This window comes from Mobula birostris, chromosome 1 (genome assembly GCF_030028105.1).
Source record: "Mobula birostris isolate sMobBir1 chromosome 1, sMobBir1.hap1, whole genome shotgun sequence".
In the NCBI taxonomy this organism is placed as follows: Eukaryota; Metazoa; Chordata; class Chondrichthyes; order Myliobatiformes; family Myliobatidae; genus Mobula; species Mobula birostris.
This window is the reverse complement of record NC_092370.1, coordinates 230,478,672-230,504,440: the sequence shown is the minus strand read 5'-3', so window position 1 is coordinate 230,504,440 and position 25,769 is coordinate 230,478,672. Positions and strand designations below refer to the sequence as shown.

Sequence of the window (25,769 nt, the reverse complement as noted above, 5' to 3'; positions counted from 1 at the left end):
CTGCTATCTTTATGGAACTGTGGACAGGTATTTCAGGCACCTTTGCTTTGCCACACCACTCAATAATCTTCTGTTTACTGCCATATGCCTTTTCCTTGTTGTACTGCCCAAATATATTTACCTCACTCTTCTCTGAATTAAATTCCATTTGATACCTCTTTTGCACAACTGACTGGAGAACCTAAGGCCTTCTGCAATCTAAAACTTTCCTCTTCATTCCTCATTATGACATCAGCAATTCAGACTCCCTCATATTTAATCCAAGGATCAAGCAAAGGACTTGATCTCATCTCTACGTGCTCCAGCTAACTTAACATCAGTGGGCTTAGAAGGGAGAGATCACTGGTAGGTCTGTGGCATAACAGACTTGGACCAGGGATAGTGATGGCAGTATGTCCAAGTATTCTGTTGAAACTTGCTGGATCTGGAAATCCGTCGTTATGGCTATCCCTCGAGGTCGAGGATGATGGTCTTCGTTCTGAAGAAGTGGCCCACAGAGCAAAGACACCTGTGCATGTATTTGTTTAACATGTACTTGATGTGGCACTCCAAGAAGCATACGATACTTCATATGTCAACCGGCTGATTCCAATGGCATGGAAACCAGGACGATTGGAGCTGATGGATTTGTTGCAGCCTTCATCCACCTTCACAGCCGAAGTTCGAAGTAACTTCGTCCCCCTGTTCCACTGTTGAGGTCTTGGTTGGATTGTTCTTAGTCAGGGACCTCACCCTCGACCTTACCGCCATGGGTGACCCTACCAGGAGCATAGCTCCAGACGGCATTGCTCTCGGGATCACAGGACCACACAAGTTTCTCTACCATGACAAAGTGACAATCCACGGAGAAGGATCTGGAAATGATGTAATCTAGAAGGTCTTTGAAAGTCAAGAATGAAGTACAAAACAGTTTTATTAGATGTTCATCACAATTCAGGTCAAATAGGGTCAGCTTGTATCAGCAAGAAAGACAGAGAAGTAATAAAGGAACTCCAACAAATTGTAAGTGGCTCTAACTGTAACTGGCTGTAAATCGTGACCAGCTGAAAATCTGTCTGGCTGTATCAAAGGAACATGAGCACACACTTTGCTTTTATACATCAACCTGCTTTGGGTTTATTTAGATAAAAAAAAACTGGTACTAACTGTACTGAACAGCCTAGACAGAGTAAACGTGGAGAAAATGTTTCCAATAGTGGAAAAGTCTAGGACCAGAGGGCACAGACTCAGAATCAAAGGAAATCCCTTTAGGAGAGAGATGAGGAGGAATTTCTTTAGCCAGAGGGTGGTGAATCTGTAAAATTTGTTGCCACGGATGGCTGTGGAAGCCATGTCATTGGGTATACTTAAAGTGGAGTTTGCCAAGTTATTAGTAAAGGAGTCGAAGTTTACAGGGAAAAGGAAGGAGAATGGGATTCAGAAGGATAATGAATCAGCCAAGGTTTAATTTCATAGAAGACTTAATGTCCGAATGGCCTACTTCTGCTCCTCAGTCTTATGGTCTTGTGTATTGCACTTCAGCTTAGCTGGCAAAGAACTACAGAAATATAGAACCAAATATACTGCAAGTTATTAAAATTCTACAAACGTGTGATGATATGAACATACAAGCAAGCATGAAGAGAGCTAAAACTACGAGGAGAAGCACAATAAAAACAACAATGTGTGTCCAAATCCAACAAACTCAGCAACCTAGTTCCGTGACTGAGCAGATGGTGCAGGTGATGAATATAGGGCAGCACCTGTGGGCCATCCTAGAAAAAGATATGTGCAGGAAATCAGATGACAAGCTCCAAAATTCAGACTATTTTCTGCTATTTCGAAAATTGCTGCCTCATTTTAGATTGTGTGGAGCAGCAGACACTGCATTTCTCACTTCTAATATGGTGGACATGTGTAAGAGTGACGGATATCTATAGCAGGTAACAGGCCAGATGCTCAGTTTGGCTGTATGCAGGTACAATTGCTTTCTCCTTCAGGTAGACAAATTCCCCACTCCACCCCCCCCCCACCTTCCTCTGTTCCCCACTCTGACCTTTTACTTCTTCTTACCTGCCTAATACTTCCCCCTGGGTCCTCTCCTCCTTTTCTTTCACCTGTGGTCCATTCTTTCTCTCCTATCAGAATATTTCTTCTCAGCCCTTGACCTGGCTTCACCTATTGCCTTCTAGCTTGTGCTCCTTTCTCTCCCATGCCCTCATATTCTGTCTACTTCCCTCTTCCTTTCCAACCCCGATGCAGAATATTAGCCCAAAATAACTGCTTATTCATTTCTATAGATGCTATCTGACCTACTGAGTTCCTTTAGCAAATTGTGTGTGTTGTATAGGATTTCCAGTATCTGCAGACTTTCTTATGTTTAGAATCCAGTAAAACCCAACTTCTTTCTGATTTCCCCTACTCCTTCTAAAGTATAAAAGGAAAAGTGATTTTCATTTTCTCTGAAATAATATAATGGCTTGTACTTCAAATGTTCCCTCTGGCAAGGCATTCTAGGGTTACATGTGCCTTTCAATGAGACATTCCACTTCCCCTTGCACTTTTGGTGGCAGCTCTAACAATCTCCTTGTTATTAAATACGGTAAATAGGAAACAATCTCTTCCTATTCCAAATTGTTAAAAAGCAATTAATAGCCTTTGTTTGATAATCAAACAAAGGAATCAAACTACTACTCAATTACTCAAGTCTGTTGTACAATTCAATAGTAAGTTCTGTGCTTACAAAGCGTCTGTCTGCCTCACCCTTAAAGATTGCCAGACGTTCTGTGTCCATTTCCCTTTGAGGAATAGTGCACAAACCGCTCATGCCCATCTCAGGAAAAATAAATTACTTCATCTCTGTCCAAAATGATCATGAGTCTTTGGAGCTTTATTCCTCAAAGGGGATTGGGAGCAGAATATTTGAAGGAAGTGACTCCCAAGTTCTAAATTCTCCCAGAAGAAGAAACATACTTTCTACTTCCACACTATCAGGATTGCACAGATTTTAATCAAGTCACCTCTCGCTTTCCTAAACCTAAGTCAATACAAGTTTAGTTTGCCAACCTTTCTCATGAGACATCCCACCAATATTACTTTCGTAAAACCTTTCTGAATTGATTCCAGTGCATTAACATCCTTCCCACTGTACCAAATGTGGTCTCACTAATTCCCTATGTTACCATGGCATATACTTGTATTCATTTCCTTTCACAATAAACAATTACATTTTATTAGCTTTCCTCCTTACTTGCTCTGCATGCATTATGAAATGCTGCAAATCATACTCCAATTCTATAATTTTTCACCATTAAAATTAGTTTTTTTTAATTTTCCTTGTCAAACAGATAATTTTGTTTTTTCCTTCTGTTTACACTTTTGATCAGTACAACACAGTACAGGCCCTCAATCCATGATGTTCTGATGTTTTGAACTACTCCAAGATCAATCTAACCCTACGTAACCCTCCATTTTTCTATCGCCCAGGTGCCTATCTAAGAGTCCCTTAAATGCCCCCAGTGTATCTGCCTCCACCACCACTCCTGGCAGTGCGTCCCGTGCACTTTCCATTCTCGATGTAAAATGACTACTTCCGATATTGCCCCTCTACTTTTTTCCAAACACCTTAAAGGTTTATCCTCTCATATCAGCCATTGCCATCCTGGGAAAATATCTCCGGCTGCCCATTCTGTTTATGCCTCTTAACATCTTATAACCCTCCATCAAGTCATCTCTCATCCTCCTTCACTCCAAGGAGAAAAGCCCTTGTGCCAGATCTTTCTCATTTAATTAACATTTTCATTTTCTTTATATCCTGCTTTTGACCTCTTCACAGCTCAGTTTCCTACCTATCTTCGGGTCATTAGCAAACTGACAGCCATACCGTTAATAGTTTCATTCTAGTTATTTAATCAAATTGCAAGATGTTGAAGCCTCAGGATTGACCTCTGTGGCCCATCGCTTTTTACGTCTTAGCAGCCAGAAAAAAAAAGTCACATTCATGTCTAATTCTCCCTTTTTGAGAAGCCGTTAAAACTCCAATCCACACGAGTGTAACATTACCAACATCACACACTGCCCGAGAGGCTTGCTATCTCAACGATCCCTAGAAATACCAAGGGTGATTTCAGCTGAAACATCGAATCTTTATTCCTTTCCAGGGATGCAGATCGACCTGCTGAGTTCCTCCAGCATTTTGTGTTTGTTATTCTGGATTTCCAGTAGAATTTGTTGTGTTTGTGTGGGTGATTTATTCAATCAGGTACAGTACAGAGAAGGGTGCTGACTGAGAGGTTTAAAAAAAAGCCACAAGTTTCCATTAGCTTTTAAATTGCTGTCATAATACACGGCATTTAGTATATGCGAACTGAAATTTCTGGATGTCAGGCCCTAGGTGCTCTGGCATTATTTTACAGAAATACTTCAATTTTTCACGAGAGAAGAGTTGAAAGAAAGGAAATATAAAGTAAGATGGTAAGCAAGTTTAACATCTCATTCACCATGTCATGCCATGTATGAATGATATTTCAGTAAATAAGAACTTAATCTTTATGCATGATAAAAAGAGTTTACTTGTAAACAAAAGAATATCATTTTTAGTTGAAGTCTTTGGGTGGCATTTGTCAAGAGAAGAGAAATCCGTTTCAGGAAACAGAACTCTTTATTTCTGTAACAACTATTGTCGCCAGGTGCTTTCAGAATCCATGGGGAAGGAGGGAAGTAAATCCTCCCACGTGCTGTGTTGTAACAGGGCTACTTAACCTCAGTATCAGAGTTCAGACATCATGACGTGATTCATGCATTGATATGAGGTCTCTGAATGTGATTGTCCCGGTAAAAATGGATGATGACATATCTGGGAATTGTGATGTGGAGCTGACTTTAGACTTTATCATTTCAGGCTGCGTGTTATAGCTGTCATGTGGTCACGTGTCAATGGGTGAAAATATAGAGTCACGATATTCAAGATTCCAGGGATGCCACTTTCCTCCTGCAGTGATCCATAGATTGCTTTGAAAACTCAAAGAAATCCCAAAATTGTCCTAAATTCCATCATAGTGATGGCTCATCACGGGTCATTGATTTGGAACCATAGCGAGCCGGATTATGGCTAAGTATGGTGATGTTAGATCCTGGTGTTCATGTGATCCACGGGTTCTTCAGAAGTCCAGAATAAGCCACAAAACATTGCTTATGGCTGTTTTATTAATTATTGTAAGAATGAAGAACATACAAAAAAGGGCTGAGAGAACACAGAAAAGACAAAGGAAGAGTGGTGGTTGTCTCATGCTCAGGCTAGGCATTACTTACTTACTTACTGCCCATTAGGCCGCTGGCATTTAGGACAACACTATAGATCCTCCATGTCTGGTGGTGTTCAGAGCTTTCATCATTGTGTCAGTACCTTCTTCTCAGTTTTCACTACTGTCAGTCATAGTCGGTCTCCAGATTGAGACTCAGGACTCAGATGTAGAAGATTCTTCATTGCTGTTTCCTTAACAATTCTGTTTTACCAGTCAGAGTTGTAGCTCTGAGTTGAACCCCTGAACCTGGAGGTCCGATAGACTATTTTTAGTATTTCCTCTACCCTTTGACCTGTTTGGCACGTGCCACCCAACCAAGAGCCAAAGCAGAAAGCCCTGACTCCAGCCAACATAGCTCTCCGGGCCATTGAGGCACACAACCCTCCGAGCCGTGACAAGGTAGTGGTCCTCTTGGAGGCAGGTTAGAGATAAACAGTGGATAAGGTAGTGGTCGAGTGGGTGCAGGGCAAAAATTGATAATGCACACTGACACGAGGGACAAAGTTTTGGAGGCATTTGTAGTTCACTTGTGTGTACTTGCAGTTCATTGAGGGAGAACTATGGGAAAACAAAATATATGTAAATTGTCTCAAACCCTTTGGCAATGGGATGCATGACTGAATCCTAGCTCAAACTGACAGGAGGACTTCATAGCCACTGCAGTTATTGCAATTATATAGCCTGTTTTTGACTAAACATTCCGTCCTCTCCAAATAGTCTATGCCGGTGTTTCAGCTCTGCCTTTTCCTTGTGTCATTTAAATCTAATAACCTATAGAGTTTCCTTCTACCCCAAGCACTTATTCATCTTCCTCTTAGAGGCACTTGTGACGTTTGCCTCAACAACTCTTATGTGTTAGTATGTTCCATCCTCCAGGTAATCTTTTCCTGAATTTCTTCTTGATTGTATTTTAAATTGTCTGTCTTATATTTATAGTGCATTTCCCTTGCAATTGAAAACATCTTCTTTACATCTGCAAAATCTTATCAGCTATTATTAGCTATTAATTCATTAACTCTAGTAAGCACAGTCAGCCAGGGTTTAGAAGAATGAGGGGGGATGTCATTGAAACTTACTGAGTATTGAAATGTCTAGATAGAGTAGATGTGGAGAGGATGTTTCCTATAGTGGAGAATCTCGAACCAGAGGGCTTAGCATCAGAGTAGAAGGACATCCCTTTAGAATAGAGATGAGGAGGAATTTGTTTAGCCAGGGGGTGTCGAATCTTTGGAATTCATTGCTACAGACGGCTGTGGAGGCCAAGTCATTGGGTATATTTAAAGTGGAGGTAGATAGGTTCTTGATTAATAAGGTCATCAAAGGTTATGGAGAGAAGGCAGGAGAATGGGATTAGCAGGGATAGAAAATCAATGACGATAAAATAGCAGAGCAGACTCAATGGGTCAAATTCTGTTCCTAGATCTTACGGTCTTATGGCTAAAGAAGAACTAACTAGCCTTCTGTTTTCTGGAGAAAAGAGCCAAGTCTGTTCACTTTTATTTGAATATTATAACTTCTCAGTTCAGCTATCATCCCTGTAAATCTATTTTGCAATTTCCAGTACCTTTATATCCTATTGATAATATGGAGATCAGAGTTGTGCACAGCATTTTAAAGATCTCACTCAGATTCAAAGCCACTTGAACATAATTTCTTTTCTAAGTTCTATTCTTCAAGAAATGTTCAGTAAAATCTGTTCTAGAAATACTGAATGGAAGGAATTTTGCAAAGTTCATTTGTGCAATTACATTATTATACTCCAATATATACAGTCTACTCAACTGCAGACTTTTTTGGAAAGCTAATTGATTGGGCTTCATGTCTCCCTCTGTAATAAGAATGTCATTATTGTAAAATATTGGACCATTTGGAATTTTATGACATAAATAGCTGTGTCTTTACTGATCCATCATCATTATCACACCAGGGTATGTCCAGCCATGTCTACCAAATTGCAGCAAGTTGCTAATCCTATGGGCTCCTGTGTTTCAATGTGGTTGTAATATTTTCTGTTCTTTATCCTTTATGTGGTGTCAGCTGCAGTTCCGATGGCAGCACTTTCATTTATATGTAAAGATGCTGGTAATAGAAATAGAAGCAGGTCTCCCTGACCCTTCAAACCTGCTCCATCAGATATACAAGCAGAATTAGGCTATTTGGCCCATCAAGTCTGCTCCACTATTTCATCATGAGAGATTTATTATTCCTCTCAACTGCCTTTCTTCTGCCTTCTCCCGTAACTTTTGATGACCCTAGGAATCAACACAGCCATCTATGGCAGTGCATCCCACAGAGTTACCACATTCTGGCTAAAGAAATTTCTCCCCATCTCTGTTCTAAAGGAACATCCTTGTATTCTGAGGCTGCGCCCTTTCATCTTAAACTCCCCGACTTTAGGAAACATCCTCTCCATGCCCACTCTATCTAGGCCTTTCAATTTCTTAAACAGTTCACTCCTTGTTCTGAGACAATGGCCCAACTGCTCCAGAGACTCTTTAGCCAGAGAAACCATTCTCCCTTTATATAATGGCCCCAGCCCCATAAGAAGTGTGATTGTTTGAATGTGATATCCACAGCTCCACAGAATGCTGATCTAATCCACTTATTACATAGAATAGAAAGTTCAAAGCTCAGAGTAAATTCATTATCAAAGTACATATATGTCACCATATAAAGCCCTGAGATTCATTTTCTTGTGGGCATACTGAATAAACCCATAATTTGTTGTCCAATCTCCTATGTGAGGCCTTATCAAAAGTACTCTGAAAATGGTCCCATCCTTAGACCTTCAATAGATTATTCAGACTTGATTTTCCTTCCATAACTCATGCTGACATTGCTTAATTTTGTAATTCATTTCAAGATGTTCTATTATTGTATTCTTCATTATAGATCCTGACATTTTCCCTAAAAGATTTATTTTATTTTATTTGGTGATAGAGTGTGGAACAGACTTTTTTGGCCTAACAGGCCACATTGTCCAGCAACCCACCTACTTAACCCGAGACTAATCACAGGAAATTTTCAGTGACCAATTAATTTACTAACCGGTCCATTTTTGGACTGTAGGAAGAAACCCACATGCTCACGGGAAGGATGTACACACTTCTTACAGATGGATTCTTACGGTTTCCTCTAGGTGCTCCAGTTTCTTCCCACAGTCCAAGTGCGGACTGGTTAGTAGGTTAATCGTTCATTGTAGATTGTCCTGTGATTGGACTAGGATTAAATAGGTAGTTTGCTGGGTGATGTGGTTTGTTAGGCCAGAAAAGCCTGTTCCAAACTCAATGAATTCCAATGCACCAAGCTGTAATAGTGTCATGCTAACTGCTATACAATTTTGGGGGCCTATAATTGAGCCAGAGAGCTGTGAGTTCATATCCTATTGCAGGAGCTTGTCCACAAAATTTATGTTGTGATCTCAAACGAGAGCAACGGAGGATGAGAGGTGACCTGATAGAGATGTATAAGATGAGAAGCGTTAATCGTGTGGATAGTCAGAGGCTTTTTCCCAGGGCTGAACTGGCTAGCTCAAGTGGGCACAGTTTTAAGGTGCTTGGAAGTCGATACAGAGGAGATGTCAGGGGTAGGTTTTTTACGCAGAGAGCGGTGAGTGCGTGGAATGGGCTGCCGGTGACGGTGGTGGAGGTGGATACGATAGGATCTTTTAAGAGACTCCTGGACAGGTACTTGGAGCTCAGAAAAATAGAGGGCTATGAGTAACCCCAGGTAATTTCTAAGGTAGGGACATTTTTGGCACAGTTTTGTGGGCCGAAGGGCCTGTATTGTGCTGTAGGTTTTCTATGTTTCTATGAGAGGTGTTGCTCTTCAGGAGGGCAAACCAGGGTAAAATTTACACTGCGAACGGTGGAACACTGAGGTGTGTGGAAGAGCAAATGGAACTGGGAACGCAGATCCATAATTCCTTGAGAGTGTCGTCACAAGTAGCTAGGTCATTAAGAGAGCTGGGATGTTATGTTTAAATTGTACAAGACATTGCTGTGGCCAAATTTGGAGTGCACGTCTTGTCACCTACCTGCAGGAAAGACATCAATAAGTTTGAAAAAGTGAAGAGAAAAATTAATAGAATGTTCCCAGGACCTAAGTTATAGGGAACCGTTGAATGGGTGAGGACTTTATTCACCAAATGACGGGAGATCTTATAGAGGTATGACGGACTATACGGGATATGAATAGGGTAAAAGCTTGCATTCTTTTCCCCCCACGTTTGGTGAGACTAAAACTAAAGGTCAGAGGTTTAGGGTGAAAAAAAGACTTCCAGGAAGAGGGCAGCATGGATGCAGAGGCTACTCTGAGGCCATCCTGAGTTTATTGGCAGGCGGTGGGGAGCTGCGTGGTCTCAGTCATAGTGAAAACTAGTCCTCAAGCTGTGTTGTTGCCTGTTTATAGCCACTCAGGAGAGTCTGAGGCTTCAGAGTCAGTGCACTCCACTGACGGTATGGTGCAGCATCCATGCTGGAGTCCCTGCTGCTCCCCCTAGTGTTCGCTCAGTGGAAGACGAGCCGTATTGTGTTTGAACGCAGACTGCTGCAACATTCATGGACTCAGGGTCTTGGACTGTGTTTTTCTGTGACTGTATTTTACAGCTATCTTTTATGTGCATGTTATCTTATATGTGTTTTATGTGCCTTGTGCTATATATGACTATTGATACTGTGTTTTGCACTTTGGCCCTGGAGTAATGCTATTTAGTTTGGCTGTATTCATGGGTATTTATGTATGGTTGAATGACAATTAAACTTGAATATGAAATTTTTATGGGGGACCTAATGGGGAACTACTTCACTACTGAGAATGTGGAATGAGCTGTTAGCGCAAGTGGTGGATGCTGGTTTGATTTAAAAATTAAGAGAAGTTCAGTTGGGTTCAGTATGTAGATAAGAGGGGTTTGAGGCAAAATGCTGCGGGTACAGGTAGATGGGACCAGGCAGAAAAACAAGTCGGCATGGTTAAGATGGGCTGAAGGACATGTTTCTGTGCTGCACTGTTTAGTACGTAGAATAATGTAATGATTCAGTCATGTCTATCTGTCATAGAATGATGTGGCGATTCTTTGACTCTGTGAGGCATTCAACCAATGCCTGATCTACCCTGAGCTTCATGTAAAAAATCCTGTACATTCTTTGGAGAGGGGTAAGGAAGATCTCTGCCCAACATCCTTTCCGCTCTTTCTCTTTTCTCCTCCTTACTGAGGCTAATTGTGTGGTAAGGTTCCTATTTCTTTTTACTCATGCCATGACAGAAGGTGTTCACCTCAATTACACACAATGACGGGAGGAAATGGTCCTGAAGTACTTACAGTGTCATTCACACAAAGTGACTGGAGGAAACTGGCCCAAAGTGCAGTCCTAATCACACAATGGCAAGAGGGATTGTTGCTGCTGCGTTTGCCGTGTCACAAAACACAATGAGCAGGGAAAATGCACCCTCGTTATCATTTCTCATGTCATTTTCAGCTCAGGAAAGATGTAACGTGTGCAGAAAGGGACTCAGTGGCAAAGCACTACAGTTAGTCTGACTGTTAATGAACAAGTAACAACACACATCATCTAGTGGTGATTATTCTGTGGTTAATCAAGTGTGCACTGCCAGTGATGATATAAGCTGCAGGTGAGCTACATGTCCTTAATGCTCACTAAGGAATGTTAATGGTTTGTGTTATCATTATTGAATTTTACCGAATTAGAATCAGGTTTATTTTCAAAGGCATGTCATAAAATTTGTTGTTTTGTGGCAGCAGTACTGTGCAATACATTTTTAAAAATTACTGGAAGTTACAATAAGAAATATATTAAAAATAATTAGTGCAAAAAGAAAGCAAAGAGTGAGAGTTTATGGGTTGGTTTTATTGCCTGTAGTAGGAAGAAGGTATGTCCTGGATGGTGAAGGTCCTTAGTGATGGATTCTACCTTCTTGGGTTGTCACCTATTGAAGATGTCCTTGATAATGGGGAGGCTAGTGCCCAGGATGGAACTGGCTGACAGGATAGAGAGTGACCCAGAGTCTATGCTACATTATGCACCTGACCGTGCCAGCTTCTGAGGTTTAAACGCTCTCACTCTCCGAAATATGGATAGCTGGCCCGGTCCCTTTAAGGATTCAAGCCTGCCGTGAAAATTGGCCATGTTTTGGCACCAGGATTTTAATATTTAAAGAGCAGCTGAACTGAGGTTCAGAGCTCAATCATCTGCTCTACTTGGATTCTCATTTCAATCTAGTTGAGAATGCTGACCTTAGTCTCATATTGTGTCTCGATCCTAGTCTTATACTCCAACACTTGGGTCCTTGCCATCCTCATCTAGGTCTCTCGTCACAGTCTATAGTTGACTCCTGAAAATTATCATTTTTAATGCAAAAAAGTATTCATGTTATTCCCTTATTAATCAAGGAATGTGAATAATGCAGAACATGCTATAAAATTCTCTTATACAAGTGACGCAAATTTGAATTAAATGAGAGGTATATAATGGGCTGAGAGCTTTGTCTAGTTAAAGGAACATTGAGTCAGTCAGCTGTGTTGAGGTTGTTAATCCTTTCCGTGACTGTGGTTCTGTTTCACGTGCAGGAAATGTACTAATGAGTGGCTCTGTGCTGACAGATGCTTCCAAAACAAAAACAGACTCATAAAGAATAAAACAAAAGAATATAAACATATGGATATTGGAAGTGATAAGATATGCCCCAAGAGATTTCATGCCCAAAATGTAATCTTCAGATTCTGACAAACTGCTCAATGACTTCTAGCCCTTCTTAATCTACTTTTAAAATCCCTATAGTCCTTCATCCAACCTCTGTTTGTTTTCCAGCCTGTGGTATATGTCTAGGTCTGTTGAGAAGCCAACTAGACCCACCATTAAGTTTCAGCTTTAAATTCATTTCACCGCAGCACAAAACAGATTTATCTCTCTTACATTTTTCAGCGGCAGCTTGTGGGGACAGGGTTTAAGTGCACAGAGTGGGGCTCGATTGCTGGGGATCAATTGCTTCTGGTTGCTGGAGACAAGGTCTATCGTCGTGGAGAAGGTCCTGAAATTTGACAGAACTCTGGACAGGGAAACAAGGTTTTGGCAGGAAATTGAGTATGGGTATTTGGCTCACTCCGAATTCTTGGAGTCTCTGTGATGACACTCCAGAGTAGGAATACTTTTGCTGACATTGATAGGAGCATCTGAGCATTACTTGAAAACTTCTATGAGATACTGGCATCTATTAGTGTGGAGGAACTGAGAGCTCTTGGGGTCTGTGTCGATAGGACACCCAAAGCTGCTGCACAGGTTAACGGTGTTGTTAAGAAGGTGTATGGTGTGTTAGCCTTCATCAACTGTGAGACTGAGTTGAAGAGCCAAGAGATAAAAGACCTTGGTCAGACCCCACTTGGAGTGCTGTGTTCAGTTCTGGTCACCTCATTACAGGAAAGATGCAGATACCATAGGCAGAGTGCAGAGGAGATTTACAAGGATGTTGCCTGGATTGGAGGGCATACCTTATGAGAATATTTTGAGTGGACTTAGCCTTTTCTCCTTGGAGCGACGGAGGATGAGAGATGACTTGATAGAGGTGTATAAGATGATGAGGGGCATTGACTGTGTGGATAGCCAAAGGCTTTTTCCCAGGGCTGAAATGGCTCGCATGATGGAGCATAAGGTGCTTTGAAGTAGGTACCGAGGGGAGGTCAGGGGTAAGTTTTTCACACAGAGAGTGGTGGGTGCGTGGAATGCATTGCTGGTGGTGGTGGTGGAAGCAGATAGAATAGGGTCTTTTAAAAGCCTCTTAGATAGGTTAATGGAGCTTAGAAAAATAGAGGGCTATGCACTTGGGAAATTCTAGGCAGTCTCTAGAGTAGGTTACACAGTCAGCATGACAATGTGGGCTGAAGGGCCTGTAATGTGCTGTAAATTTCTTTGTTCTATTATGTATGATCATTTGAAACAGGTTCTTCAGAGTCTAACCCTGTTGAAACCTTCTATGAGATATTGGCATCTATTATATTTGATTATTTGAAGCAGGTTCTTCAGAGTGTAACTGTGTGTGTGTGTGTGTGTGTGTGTGTGTGTGTGTGTGTGTTTGTGTTCCTACCTCTACCACCTCTCTTTCTCTCTCAGTTTTCTCTCTCTTGAAAAGCTGTAGCTACACTGAAAAGAAACGTGGGATTTAAACAGCAAATTCATCCGTAGAGTTAGTCCACTTTGGCCATTCATGTATTTCTGAGGTCTGCATGCTGCCAAATGTTTATCAGCCTTCTAATGTAATGAATATACGCTACTCAAGGACCAAGAGGCTTATTGTTAACCTGAGCTTTCTTCCACAGGAGCACAGCCTTTGCAAAGGGTCAGAGTTGTTCTTGGCAAAGTTAACTTCTAACCAGTATTCCCTGCTCAGCTTTTTGTTATAAACAAGTAGAGAATAGGTCTTATAGGCCCATGATTAATCAACATAAAACAATAAGGTTGTGTTAATTGGGCTGCGTCAAACCAGAAGACACTGGTAAATTATTTGCACCATTATGACTGAGTTCAAAGAAGCTTGTAGACCAGACTGATTTTGTCACATTTTCAAACATAGTCGCAGATAAGACTATGGGATATTTTTATGTACTCAGAGTCAGCCCTCACAGCAATAAAATTTTGTGTCTGGGGTCTCTGTCCCCAGAAACATCTAGACCATCTGTGTGAATTACTTTGTCTCAGCAAAGGTAAAAGTCATCCGTTAGTCTTGCGAGACCATAGATGCCTGGGAAGTCTTAACTCTCCAGGGCGCAGGCCTGGGCAAGGTTGTATGGAAGACCAGCAGTTGCCCATGCTTCAAGTTTCCCCTCTCCACGACACCAATGTTGTCCAAGGGAAGGGCATTAGGACCCATACAGCTTGGCACCAGTGTCGGCGCAGAGCAATGTGTGGTTAAGTGCCTTGCTCAAGGACACAACACGTTCCCTCGGCTGGGGCTCGAACTCACGACCTTCAGATTGCTAGTCCAATGCCTTAACCACTTGGCCACGTGCCCACAGCAAAGGTACAGTATATGAAAAACATCACATGCATATGGCGTCAACTAGTAGCAAAACAGTATAAATGACAGAAAAATAAGGTGACAGAAATAAGAACTAGAATTCATTTCTTAACCATTAGTTTCTACAACAGAAGACTCCTTCATCTGCAACTCGTTGGTATATTCTTTTAGTTCATAAGAATGTTGCATTTGTTTGGAAATCCTTTGTAGTTTATAACTCTTTATAATTTGGAAATCCTTAAAAAGCAGAAATTTTTGGTGAGTTTTATAATGTGAGCTAAGAACGATTTGTCTAAAAGTAAATGTGTTTCATTAAAAATAGAATGAGCTGTGTTTAAACTACTTTGTTAGCTGGAACTATCTCCTCCTTGGTGGGGAGAGGGCATTCGCCACTCAGGAAGTGGGCATTAGCAGCTAGACCTTGCCGCACAGACTTGACAGCGAAGTAAGCCTATCCTTGAAGAGTGGGTGGATACAGTATAACCACCCTATAGTGAGGGTACCCAAAGAAATCTAAACCAGATAGGACTTCAGAGATTCGGGCTTTGCAGACAGTGAACCCAATACCATCGCACTGAGACTGTAGTGAACAATTCCTTTTTTAACTGCCCATTACACCGCTGAAGTTTAGGGCAGCAATGAAGGTCCTCCATCTCTGTCTGTCCATACAGTCGCACACAGACTTAGAAGGACTCTTCATTACTGTTTCCATAGCAATTTTTTTTTTAACCGGTCAAGGTTGTTAACCCTGAGCTGAGCCTCTAAACCTGGAGGACCAGTGGGCCAGTCTTAGTCAGACCTTTACCCTTTGACCTGCTTGACTTGGCTGACCCCACCAAGAGCCAAAGCCCAAGGCCCTGATTCTAGCTGATGCAGCTCTCCAGGTCATTGAGGTATGCAAGCTTTCAAACCCAATGACAAAGTTGTGGTCCTCTTGGAGGGAACAAATGGTTCTTCACTCCTAATTTCTGCCTGTAAAATGGATGCAATACAGATACATTTCTCCAACTGTGCTATCTTTATGGGCACTGCTTGCTGCCTTTTGTTTGGACAATCAAAATCTCCCCATTAACTCATTCTCTTGCAATATCTCCCACACATCTGTAACTTCCTGATAAATGTTCTCACAGCTCAATTAGATTGTGACTTTCTCTTAACTATCTGTAGGTTTCCATTATTCTATATAAATAGCTGCCTGCAAAGGAATTTGCATCACAGGTCACCTTAGCTTTGGGCAGAGCATTTTTCTCATAAATTTGCTTCATCTCTAGGAATAGAGCTGTTAAAACACCAGTTTATTTTGTGTTTTTTTTAATGGTGCTCTTAAATAGCTTTTGTGTGCAAGGTTGAGAGAAAAAGTTCCATGGGTAGGTCAGTAATTTGCAATAAATAAAGCCCACCACCAGTGTAGGCTGACTCATACCACAGATAAAAATCAGAGAATCAGTGAGTTATTGTACACAGTGCAATGGCCATTCACTATCATTCTGCCTGTGCCTGATAATAGTTCTTGTATTACCAAACTGAGCTCCGTAATAGCACCAAAGTCTTGCTGACGCAAGATGTATCAGCTTCTCCAGTGTCTTAGCTCTATTAATCCAACTTCTTAATGCAAGGATATCTGAAGCTGATAGTAATAACTCACAGAGTGGAGGCAAGCATTTGAAGGAGCAATGGGAGCCTGAAATGCCTAAATATTAGCTACTTTGCTGAATATATTACTGTTCCCACGGAAACAGTTTCCGACTGAACTGAGAAATAAGTTCAATTTTATAGGCATTCAGTGATACACGTGTATACAGCTAAACGAAACGTTGTTCCTCTGGGGGCAATGTGAAAAACATAGTACATATAGTCACACACAACAATCCAGCACAGGCATTCTCAAAATAATACTAACACAAGCCACTGTGTGTGGTATGGTCAGTATTTTGTATTAGTAATTGTCCAAAAGGTTCTTGTAATCGAAGAAAAATGTGTAAGAGGGACATTTGCACCTTTTGTTGGACTAGGAGAGGTCACTGCGATTAAGGGGACTGCCAGGGAACACAGAACACAACAAGCAACAAAACAATAACAGCCGACAAAACACCAACAGCAACACAAGACCCTCTCCTCTCTCCTACCCATCCGCACATACATAGTCCTCTAATCTCATGCCTTCTTTGGTACTTCTTTGATCTTCGATGCTGATAGGTGGAGATGCAGGAATTTATGGAGAATTAACATTAACATAGAAGTAGGAGTGGGAGTAGGTACCCTGGCATTCCATAGAATCAGGGCTGATCTGATCTTGGACACAATTCCTCTATCAGACATAATGCTCTTAATGCTTGATTAACCTGCAGTCATACGTGAGTCTTTCTCAACCTTCACATGCTCAATAACTCAGCAGATGTGTGTCACTGAGGATGAAAATTCCAAAACTCCAGGTCAGGTTGTCTGCTTACGTGTGGACAGAGGTGTAGACCTGTTCACAAAAGAGAGACAATATATTTTTGAAGATGCAAGAAAAATGCAGGAAATTGGAATAAACCACAGATTCAATTTGGGTAGCCTTCAACTTCAGAGTTCAAACTAACATTATTATCACAAAGTTGCATATATGTCACCAAATGCTACACTGAGATTCATTTCCTTGTGGGCAATTGCAGTAGAACAAATAAATAAAACAGAATAAATGAAAATCTACACACAAAGACTGACAGTCAATGTGCAAAAGAAGACAACGTGTGCAAATACAAGAATAATAATAATGAACAAATAACGCTGAGAGCATGACTTGCAATGCACTTGAAAGTAAATCCATAGGTTGTGGAATCAGTTCAGTGTTGAGATGAGTGAAGTTATCCATGCTTGTTCAGGAGTCTGATGGTTGAAGGGCAGTAACTGTCCCTGAATCTAGTGGTGTGGGACCTTAGGCTCCTGTTCCTCCTTCCAGATGGCAGGAGCAAGAAGAAAAGAGAAGCTGAAGGCCTGAACATTGATTTCTCTGGTAATTTCCCCCCCCCCCCCTTTCTCTATTTTTCCATTCTCCATTCTGGTTTCCCTCACACCCCTTCTGTTCTCTTGACCATCACCTCCAGCTAGTTCTCCTCACCTGACCATCACCTCCAGCTGGTTCTCCTCACCTGACCATCACCTCCAGCTGGTTCTCCTCACCCGACCATCACCTCCAACTGGTTCTCTTCCTCCTTCCCTTTCTTTCATGGTCCATTGTCCTCTCATATTAGATTCCTTCTTCTTCAGTCTTTCCTTTCATCAGAAGGATTGTGTGGTTCAAGTAAGTGGCTCATCACCACTTTCTGAAGAGCAATTGGAGATCTGGGTAATACATGCTGAGAATAAAACAACACCAAGATCTCTATGAGGAATAGAAAAGGATGCCAGGATTAGAAGTGGGCTGTGAGCTGTTTTGAGCACCTTATCTAAGAAAGGAAATGCTGGCATTGGAGAGGGTCCAGACAAGGCTCATAGGAATTATTCCGGGAATGAAAGTGTAACACGAGGAAGGCTCTAGGCCTGTAGTCACTGAAGTTTAGAAGTATAAGTAGGAATCCCATTGAAAACTACTGAATGTTGAAAGGCCCAGTTAGAATGGATGTGGAGATAACGTTTCCAATAGTAGGAAGGTCTAGGGTGAGGGCACAGCCTTTGAGTACAAGGACTGAGATGTGGAGGGATGTCTTTAACCAGAGAGTGGTGAATCTGTGGAATTCATTGTTACAGATTGCCTATTGGTGGGACTTCAGGTGACTGTAGATGCCAATCTGGGAGCAACGTAATCTTGCCCTCTTCATGTTTGGTGATCAGCACGGGACTTAATCGGGCATGTCAGGATAGATTCTCTTGATGGAGAATGCCTGCATGTGACTTTGGAACATACGGTAGAACAGTACAACACAGGAACAGGCCCTTTAGCCCACAATGTGGTGCTGAACCTATTAAACTAGTAATGTAATGGCCAACTAAACTAATCCGCTCTTTCTACACAATGTCCATATCCTTCCATTTCCATCACGTTCATGCTTCTATCTAAGCGTCTCTTAGAAGTCCCCAATGTATCTGCCTTTACCACTACCCCAGGCAGTACATTCCAGACACTCACCACTGTCTGTGTAAAAAACATGCTCCACACATCTCCTTTGAACTTATCCCCTCTATCTAAAATTCATGCCCTCTTGTATTACACATTTCAACCCTGGAAAAAGATACTGCGGTCTGTCTAATCCATCTATGTCTCTCTTAATCATGTAAAACTCTGTCAGATCTCAACTCTCTGCCTCTGTCTCTTCAGAGAAAATGACCCAGGTTTGTCCAATACCTCATTATAGCACATCCCCTCTAGTCCAGGCAGCATCCGGTAAACCTCTATAGTTCCATCTCCAAAGCTATGACATCCTTCCTATAATGCTGTGACCAGAATTGTATGCAGTACTCTGGGTGTGGCCTAACTAGAGTTTTACAAAGCTGCAGCATAACTTCCTGACTTTTAAAGTCAATGGCTCAATTAATAAAGGCAAACATGCTATATGCGTTTGTTTAACATGAGAAGGCTGATGCATAGACAGCCACCACACAGCCTTTGACAGATCGGTGTCACGGTCCAGTGGCATGGAGTACAAGACGACTACGGACCCTTTACTGCTTCAGCCTTCCTCTGTACTCACTGCCGTTGTGACCTTCCACCAGATCAACCTTTGACGTCTTGGTTGGATCACTCTTTCTCTGGAAATTCACCATTGACCTTATCGCCACTGGTGACCCTATGAGGAGCTAAACTTCAGTTGGCATTACTATTGGGATCTCAGAAACTCACAAGCCTCTTCACCGTCATAAGGTGAAGATCCTCAAGAATTCTGCTTTATCTTTAAAGAGAGCATATTTAGTTCAAAGTTGCTGGTGAACGCAGCAGGCCAAGCAGCATCTGTAAGAAGAGGTGCAGTCGACGTTTCAGGCCGAGACCCTTCGTCAGGACTAACTGAAGGAAGAGTGAGTAAGGGATTTGAAAGTGGGAGGAGGAGATCCAAAATGATAGGAGAAGACAGGAGGGGGAGGGATAGAGCCAAGAGCTGGACAGCAAGAGCTGGACAGGTGATAGGCAAAAGGGGATACGAGAGGATCATGGGACAGGAGGTCCGGGAAGAAAGACAAGGGGGGAGGGGGGACCCAAAGGATGGGCAAGAGGTATATTCAGAGGGACAGAGGGAGAAAAAGGAGAGTGAGAGAAAGAATGTGTGCATAAAAATAAGTAACAGATGGGGTACGAGGGGGAGGTGGGGCCTAGCGGAAGTTAGAGAAGTCGATGTTCATGCCATCAGGTTGGAGGCTACCCAGACGGAATATAAGGTGTTGTTCCTCCAACCTGAGTGTGGCTTCATCTTTACAGTAGAGGAGGCCGTGGATAGATATGTCAGAATGGGAATGGGATGTGGAATTAAAATGTGTGGCCACTGGGAGATCCTGTTTTCTCTGGCGGACAGAGCGTAGATGTTCAGCAAAGTGGTCTCCCAGTCTGCGTCGGGTCTCGCCAATATATAAAAGGCCACATCGGGAGCACCGGACGCAGTATATCACCCCAGTCGACTCACAGGTGAAGTGTTGCCTCACCTGGAAGGACTGTTTGGGGCCCTGAATGGTGGTAAGGGAGGAAGTGTAAGGGCATGTGTAGCACTTGTTCCACTTACACGGATAAGTGCCAGGAGGGAGATCAGTGGGGAGGGATGGGAGGGACGAGAGGGACGAATGGACAAGGGAGTTGCGTAGGGAGCGATCCCTGCGGAATACGGGGGGGGGGGGAGGGAAAGATGTGCTTAGTGGTGGGATCCCGTTGGAGGTGGCGGAAGTTACGGAGAATAATATGTTGGACCCGGAGGCTGGTGGGGTGGTAGGTGAGGACCAGGGGAACCCTATTCCTAGTGGGGTGGCGGGAGGATGGAGTGAGAGCAGATGTACGTGAAATGGGGGAGATGCGTTTAAGAGCACAGTTGATAGTGGAGGAAGGGAAGCCCCTTTCTTTAAAAAAGGAAGACATCTCCCTCGTCCTAGAATGAAAAGCCTCATCCTGAGAGCAGATGCGGCAGAGATGGAGGAATTGCGAGAAGGGGATGGCGTTTTTGCAAGAGACAGGGTGAGAGAGGAATAGTCCAGATAGCTGTGAGAGTCAGTAGACTTATAGTAGACATCAGTGGATAAGCTGTCTCCAGAGACAGAGACAGAAAGATCTAGAAAGGGGAGGGAGGTGTCGGAAATGGACCAGGTAAACTTGAGGGCAGGGTGAAAGTTGGAGGCAAAGTTAATAAAATCAATGAGTTCTGCATGCGTGCAGGAAGCAGCACCAATGCAGTCGTCGATGTAGCGAAGGAAAAGTGGGGGACAGATACCAGAATAGGCATGGAACATAGATTGTTCCACAAACCCAACAAAAAGGCAGGCATAGCTAGGACCCATACGGGTGCCCATAGCTACACCTTTAGTTTGGAGGAAGTGGGCGGAGCCAAAGGAGAAATTATTAAGAGTAAGGACTAATTCCGCTAGACGGAGCAGAGTGGTGGTAGAGGGGAACTGATTAGGTCTGGAATCCAAAACCAGATTTGCTGAACATCTACGCTCTGTCCGCCAGAGAAAGCAGGATCTCCCAGTGGCCACACATTTTAATTCCACATCCCATTCCCATTCTGACATGTCTATCCACGGCCTCCTCTACTGTAAAGATGAAGCCACACTCAGGTTGGAGGAACAACACCTTATATTCCGTCTGAGTGGCCTCCAACCTGATGACATGAACATCGACTTCTCTAACTTCCGCTAGGCCCCACCTCCCCCTCGTACCCCATCTGTTACTTATTTTTATGCACACATTCTTTCTCTCACTCTCCTTTTTCTCCCTCTGTCCCTCTGAATATACCTCTTGCCCATCCTCTGGGTCCCCCCCTCTTGTTTTTCTTCCCGGACCTCCTGTCCCATGATCCTCTCGTATCTCCTTTTGCCTATCACCTGTCCAGCTCTTGCTGTCCAGCTCTTGGCTCTATCCCTCCCCCTCCTGTCTTCTCCTATCATTTTGGATCTCACCCTCCCCCTCCAACTTTCAAATCCCTTACTCACTCTTCCTTCAGTTAGTCCTGACGAAGGGTCTCGGCCTGAAACGTCGACTGCACCTCTTCCTACAGATGCTGCTTGGCCTGCTGCGTCCACCAGCAACTTTGAAGTGTGTTGCTTGAATTTCCAGCATCTGCAGAATTCCTGTTGTTTGCATATTTATTTCAGTGGGTTGTAGTGTGTGGTATCTTAAAGGCGGTGTAAAGTATATGTGGGATGTGGGAATATAAAACAATTTATAGGCAGACTCAAAAAACTGTTGAATCTTATTCATACTGCAGCTTTCCATATGTTGTCGTCTCTATTCCAATTGCCTTTATACATGAAAATAGCCAGCTGTTCTCATTTGGCACGAGATGAATTGCCACAGCTTCTGGCAAATACCAGCTGGTGTTCAATCCTGTTCTTCATTATACTTCATGTTCTGAATTCAGTTGTGGCACTTTTCACTATGACACATAGTGCACTTACTCATATTGAGATGGGGAGTCACTCTACGATAAGACCATCAACATAGGAGCAGATTCAAGCCATTTGGCCCATTGAGTCTGTTTCACCATTTTCTTCTGGCTGATTTGTTTTATCTCTCAACCAATGTCCTTCCTAATTTGTAATGACCAGTGTGTACAAAAATCTTGTGCTGTGCAATTTTTTGCCGAGAGCCAACAACATGAGTGCACTGAATTTTTAAGTGGAAGTAGACCTGAAGCTATTCTAGAGATAATGAACTACTAAGTCCAGTTTGTTGTTTATCGTTTCAAAGAAATAAAATAACTGTTGATAAGAACTTTGATCTTCTCTAGCTTTGATCATTTTCCCTCTGGTTCATCTGCACTCTCACAAAACATATGTAGCAGCCCTGTAGCAGGTAATGAAGGATTTTCTCACTGGAGATTTTGCACACTGTCCATGTGTGATCACTTGCTGAATGATGCTTTAAAAATCAATTTTCCAAATATCACTCTGCTTCTTCCCACTTGCAAATTCTCCAGCAACTTTTGCATCACAACAGTACATGCAGTAGCACCAGTTTCTCTACTGTACATCAATATTTGTAGGACCTGCATGTTCCAGACCTCATGAGCTTCTGGTGTAGCAGTTTCTACTGTTTCATTAAGCCGTTCTGCTTCAAATAAACTATTAGTTCTTTTGTGCTTCATGCTCTTTTCTTCTTTGGAATTCGACATAGTGAATCAATATTTTTTCAATTAAAACAGTATAAGCTAGTTGTAAAATCTGTGGACATATCATCACAAACTCCACATTGTCAACACTGTCTGCATCAGAAACTGGAAAAGGAAATGTGGTTGTGTACGGTCGTGAAATATACCTAGCATGCCAACAAGGTCAAGGGTGACAACCTTTTGTGCACAGTTTAAATTCATTTGTGCACTAATAGCACTTTAAAGGGAACAATGCTCTCAACACTATTCATCTGCCTTCTTCTGGTAAACTTTGACAGATTGACCTTGGCAGAGGTTAAAAGGTCAGCACAATATGCTGGGCAGAAGGGACTGCACATTGCTGTACTGTTCTATATTCTGCTTTCAGGATACAAAACATTTGACCATCTTATGTACTGTAGCTGTCATATTTCTATGTCACTTCCAGCTTTATCTGTGGTCAATGGTAAACTCACTTCTCACCTGCCCAATATGTTAATGGTGGAGCAGTTGGTGTTGGACTGCCAGTAACTATCCAGTGTGGGATATTAGGTTCTCTGTTCTGTTAGTCAAAATGATGGTTTTTCTTGGGAACAATGAAACAAGCTGTTGGAGGAATTCAGCAGGTCAGGCAGCATTCTTGGAGGGAAATGGCCAGTCAATGCTTCGGGTCAAGATCCTTCTTCTAGATGGATAAAGGGTGTGGACCAGAAATGTTGATTTTACATTTTTCTGCCCAGATGCTGACTGATCCACTGAGTCCTCCAGCAGCTCAACGTTTTGATAGGCTTTATTGTGTGCCTCAAAAGAATTAAGTAAATTGATTTATTATCACATGTACTGAGGTACAGTGAAGAACTTGCCCTGCATACAGTGCTTACAGATCATTTAGTCGCAGCAGTGCTTTGAGGAGGCGGTTATCCATCATGTCTGGTGATGAAAAGAAACCTACGCAGGAGAGTTTTTAAAAGTTGAAAATCCGTTGCACTGGGACGGTTCCACTCTCTCAACCTCAGAAATCAGGCCCCAGTGGGAGAATAAGCATCACAAACTGAGATCTTCATTGGTTGCATTGGATGACCATGATGTCTTCTGTGCCTTCTCATGTTCTTTGCTCTCCACAGAGCATTGCAGAACATAATGGAAAACAACCTTCCTTCCATGGGCACTGTTACACTTCTCGCTGCCTTGGAAGAGGAACTAGCATAATCAAAGACTCCACCCACCCCCAACATTCTCTCTTAAACCTCCCTCCCCCCACCCCCCACTGATATAAAAGCCTTCCTGGGTCTCACTGTAGATCTCATCTGCCCAGTTGCCTAGAAATGACTCTGCATGCTGGGACAGGCATGTCTCTATCTCACCGGGGTCTGAGACCCACCGGCTATCCTAGCCTGCCTGCTGAAGCGGTGTAACAAGGTGTGGCCACTGTCGCTTGCTAATGGCTACTTGGAGCCACAGGTGGGGACCAAAGGTGAATGAGCTGCCCCAGAATAGACATGACAAGCCCCTTCACCGGAGGTGCTGCCCCTCCCTGGACACTCCGTACACTCCGCATTGAGGTAGTACAAGGTAAAATAATAGAATGCTATGTTGTCTTTACAGTGCAGGTAGACAAATAAAGAGCATAGCCATGATGAAGCAGAGTGTGAGGTCAAGAGACAAACTGATTATCTCAGGAGACTCTTCAATAAATTTATAAAAGCAGATTAGAATTGTCCTTGGACCTAGTGGTATGTGCTTCCAGGTTTTTATATCTTCTGACCAGTGGGAAGGGGGTTTCAGAGAAAATGTTGGGGGTGGGTGGAGCCTTTCGTTATGCTAGTTCCTCTTCCAAGGCCGTGAGAAGTGTAGACAGTGTCCATGGAAGGGAGGTTTTTTTCCCATTATGTGCTGAACAGGGTCTACAACCCTCAGGGGTTGAACAGGCAGTGAAGTTGACAGATGTCGGTCGAGAGCAACTGAAGGCACTACCTCCAACAGTGAAGGAATTAAATTCAGGACTGAGCAGGAGCACTGGATTACAAAATTCCTTTTCGATTACATTGCATTTTATGCTATTTTCTAGAATGACTGCATAGAAAAAGGCTGTGCAGGAATGAAAAGGTAACACGTATTATAGTAGTTGCAAAGAGCACAATGCTTCTTCCTCTCTGAAATGCTGTACAATTTTTTTGATCAGTGTCTATGTAGGTCAGAGTCAGTTAAAAACACGTATTAGGATTGTGTGTCAAGGACTCTAACGAGGTTGTTCCTTAGCAACAGTGTTCAAGCTGTCTCCACCTGACAATCGAATACCTCCATTTCTGTTTTTTCTCTGGCCATGAAGTTCAGTGATCAAATTAGCCTTCTTTCTCAGTGTGCACTCTTCTGCTTGCCTGGCTTGTCATTGCCAGACTTATGCCCTATCTTATTTATCGACCGGGCCAGGCTGATTATGCCTTAATGCTATTCCGATAGCATTGGCATTAAACATTAGAGTGGACAACAGTAAAAATAACGTGCATGCCTTTGTAGAAACTTTGCCTACTTCCTTTGTCACTGTGAAGTAGCCTTTTGCTTGTGCAAACTGCATTCTATATCCTTCATCCATCCAGATTAAGCCTCATCCATTATGAATGGATCAAGCTTTGCAAAATTGCAGCTATGATGTATCCTTTGCAATTCCACATTATGGTCCACAGCATCCAGCACCTACCCCCTTGACGTTACTCAACATTTTAAGAACAGTTTCTTCTCCTCCACCACGGATTTCTGAATGGTCCATGACCCCCATGAACAGTATCTCGTTATTTTGTTCTCTTTCTACACTACCTATTTGCACATACGTATATATATAATAAGAATTCATATATTTTATGTATAGCACTTTCAAGAACTCTATAAAATTTGTTCTTATCTTTTGCACATTGGGTGTTTGACAGTCTTCATTTTTTAATGGGTTAGATTGTTTTGTTTTGCAGCTGCCTGTAAGGAGACAAATCTAAAGGTTGGATATTGTATGCATACTCTGATAATAAATGTACTTTGAACTTCGTACTGCTGCTGCAAAACAACAAATTTCACGTTGTATGTCAGTGATAATAAACCTGATTCAGGTTTGTTCTCATCATGGAAAGGTACAGCAAACACAAAATTATCTAATCCATTGTTCTGGGCGACAGCTACCGGAAGTTTATCTTCTTGAAGGCTTCATATA

At 42.5% G+C, this 25,769-nt stretch overlaps 1 protein-coding gene across 6 annotated transcripts in view; it reads left to right on the top strand.

Moving 5' to 3' along the window:
- nrxn3a (neurexin 3a) overlaps positions 1 to 25,769 on the top strand; it is a 2,269,325-nt gene that overhangs the window by 1,176,854 nt on the left and 1,066,702 nt on the right. The gene's annotated exons all lie outside the window — the stretch shown is intronic.